The following is a 2500-nucleotide window of genomic DNA, read 5'->3' on the forward strand; positions in this document are numbered from 1 at the left end:
GGTAGATTAAGCGAGAGCGCTCTCTGCTGGTTGAAAATGCTTACAGCACCTGGTATTCCCAGGCGGTCTCCCATCCAAGTATTAACCAGGCCCGACCCTGCTTAGCTTCCGAGATCAGACGAGATCGGGCGCATCCAGGCTGGTATGGCCGTAAACAGAAGCTGCAGCTTGAAATACCTCTGATATGGAGTTAAAAGAGGCTTGGACATTAAAATAACTGAACAGTGGACACAGTAGTAAATCACAGGAACGGTGATCAGGATGAGTGGACTGGACACGTGTACAAACATACATGCTATCTGGACTGTGAAGGATGAAATTAGACAAATTGCTATGTGGTAAACTATGTATCTTACTGAATTCTGTTGTTGATGTGATCATGAATCTTACATAGAACGGGGCGGGACTTTGATAAGCGTCAGCTTCTCCCGTACCCTTTTCGTCATGTGCTGAGTATGCAATGTATAATGTTCTGGAGATGAAATGTGTCTATATAAACATGCCGAAATAAACGAAAAAATAAAAAAATAAAATAAGATAAGTTATATAATACAAGTCATTGATTTGTTGGTGATAATAATTTAGAAGCGCTTATTTGTTGGAGTTAAAGTGCCTTAACCATGTGCAAAACACTTTAGGACGTGAGCTGTCGCTGTTACCACGTTGAAATATGTGTGGGTAGATTAAGCGAGAGCGCTCTCTGCTGGTTGAAAATGCTTACAGCACCTGGTATTCCCAGGCGGTCTCCCATCCAAGTACTAACCAGGCCCGACCCTGCTTAGCTTCCGAGATCAGACGAGATTGGGCGCATCCAGGCTGGTATGGCCGTAAGCAGAAGCTGCTGCTTGAAATACCTCTTATATGGAGTTGAAGATAAGTAATATAATATAAGTCATTGATTTGTTGGTGATCATAATTTAGAAGCGCTTATTTGTTGGAGTTAAAGTGCCTTAACCATGTGAAAAACACTTTAGGACGTGAGCTGTCGCTGTTACCACGTTGAAATATGTGTGCGTAGATTAAGCGAGAGCGCTCTCTGCTGGTTGAAAATGCTTACAGCACCTGGTATTCCCAGGCGGTCTCCCATCCAAGTACTAACCAGGCCCGACCCTGCTTAGCTTCCGAGATCAGACGAGATCGGGCGCATCCAGGCTGGTATGGCCGTAAGCAGATGCTGCAGCTTGAAATACCTCTTATATGGAGTTGAAGATAAGTCATAGAATATAAGTCATTGATTTGTTGGTTTTATTTGTCGGAGTTAAAGTGCCTTAACCATGTGCAAAACACTTTAGGACGTGAGCTGTCGCTGTTACCACGTTGAAATATGTGTGGTTAGATTAAGCGAGAGCGCTCTCTGCTGGTTGAAAAAGCTTACAGCACCTGGTATTCCCAGGCGGTCTCCCATCCAAGTACTGACCAGGCCCGACCCTGCTTAGCTTCCGAGATCAGACGAGATCGGGCGCATCCAGGCTGGTATGGCCTTAAGCAGAAGCTGCAGCTTGAAATACGTCTGATATGGAGTTGAAGATAAGTCATAATATAAGTCATTGATTTGTTGGTGATAATAATTTAGAAGCGCTTATTTGTTGGAGTTAAAGTGCCTTAACCATGTGCAAAACACTTTAGGACGTGAGCTGTCGCTGTTACCACGTTGAAATATGTGTGGGTAGATTAAGCGAGAGCGTTCTCTGCTGGTTGAAAAAGCTTACAGCACCTGGTATTCCCAGGCGGTCTCCCATCCAAGTACTAACCAGGCCCGACCCTGCTTAGCTTCCGAGATCAGACGAGATCAGGCGCATCCAGGCTGGTATGGCCGTAAGCAGAAGCTGCTGCTTGAAATACCTCTTATATGGAGTTGAAGATAAGTCATAGAATATAAGTCATTGATTTGTTGGTTTTATTTGTTGGAGTTAAAGTGCCTTAACCATGTGCAAAACACTTTAGGACGTGAGCTGTCGCTGTTACCACGTTGAAATATGTGTGGCTAAATTAAGCGAGAGCGTTCTCTGCTGGTTGAAAAAGATTACAGCACCTGGTATTCCCAGGCGGTCTCCCACCCAAGTACTAACCAGGCCAGACCCTGCTTAGCTTCCGAGATCAGACGAGATCGGGCGCATCCAGGCTGGTATGGCCGTGAGCAGAAGTTGCAGCTTGAAATACCTCTTATATGGAGTTGAAGATAAGTCATAGAATATATGTCATTGATTTGTTGGTTTTATTTGTTGGAGTTAAAGTGCCTTAACCATGTGCAAAACACTTTAGGACGAGAGCTGTCGCTGTTACCACGTTGAAATATGTGCGGGTAGATTAAGCGAGAGCCCTCTCTGCTGGTGGAAAAAGCTTACAGCACCTGGTATTCCCAGGCGGTCTCCCATCCAAGTACTAACCAGGCCCGACCCTGCTTAGCTTCCGAGATCAGACGAGTTCGGGCACATCCAGGCTGGTATGGCCCTATGCAGACGCTGCAGCTTGAAATACCTCTTATATGGAGTTGAAGATA

At 45.2% G+C, this 2500-nt stretch overlaps 7 non-coding genes across 7 annotated transcripts; all 7 read right to left on the reverse strand.

Annotated features, from left to right (window-relative positions):
* Window positions 1–37: 37 nt before the first annotated feature.
* On the reverse strand, window positions 38–156 carry LOC133428993 (5S ribosomal RNA). The gene has a single exon (XR_009773964.1). It is a non-coding gene; the product is annotated as a 5S ribosomal RNA (ribosomal RNA).
* A 558-nt stretch (window positions 157–714) lies between these two features.
* On the reverse strand, window positions 715–833 carry LOC133428980 (5S ribosomal RNA). The gene has a single exon (XR_009773952.1). It is a non-coding gene; the product is annotated as a 5S ribosomal RNA (ribosomal RNA).
* Window positions 834–1050: 217 nt separating this feature from the next.
* Window positions 1051–1169, reverse strand: LOC133429425 (5S ribosomal RNA). Its single transcript, XR_009774353.1, has one exon. It is a non-coding gene; the product is annotated as a 5S ribosomal RNA (ribosomal RNA).
* Window positions 1170–1368: 199 nt separating this feature from the next.
* Window positions 1369–1487, reverse strand: LOC133429052 (5S ribosomal RNA). The gene has a single exon (XR_009774019.1). It is a non-coding gene; the product is annotated as a 5S ribosomal RNA (ribosomal RNA).
* A 215-nt stretch (window positions 1488–1702) lies between these two features.
* Window positions 1703–1821, reverse strand: LOC133429537 (5S ribosomal RNA). The gene has a single exon (XR_009774459.1). It is a non-coding gene; the product is annotated as a 5S ribosomal RNA (ribosomal RNA).
* Window positions 1822–2020: 199 nt separating this feature from the next.
* Window positions 2021–2139, reverse strand: LOC133429225 (5S ribosomal RNA). The gene has a single exon (XR_009774185.1). It is a non-coding gene; the product is annotated as a 5S ribosomal RNA (ribosomal RNA).
* Window positions 2140–2338: 199 nt separating this feature from the next.
* Window positions 2339–2457, reverse strand: LOC133429221 (5S ribosomal RNA). The gene has a single exon (XR_009774181.1). It is a non-coding gene; the product is annotated as a 5S ribosomal RNA (ribosomal RNA).
* Between the last annotated feature and the right edge of the window lie 43 nt (window positions 2458–2500).

This window comes from Cololabis saira, unplaced genomic scaffold (assembly GCF_033807715.1).
Source record: "Cololabis saira isolate AMF1-May2022 unplaced genomic scaffold, fColSai1.1 scf032, whole genome shotgun sequence".
Lineage (NCBI taxonomy): Eukaryota > Metazoa > Chordata > Actinopteri > Beloniformes > Belonidae > Cololabis > Cololabis saira.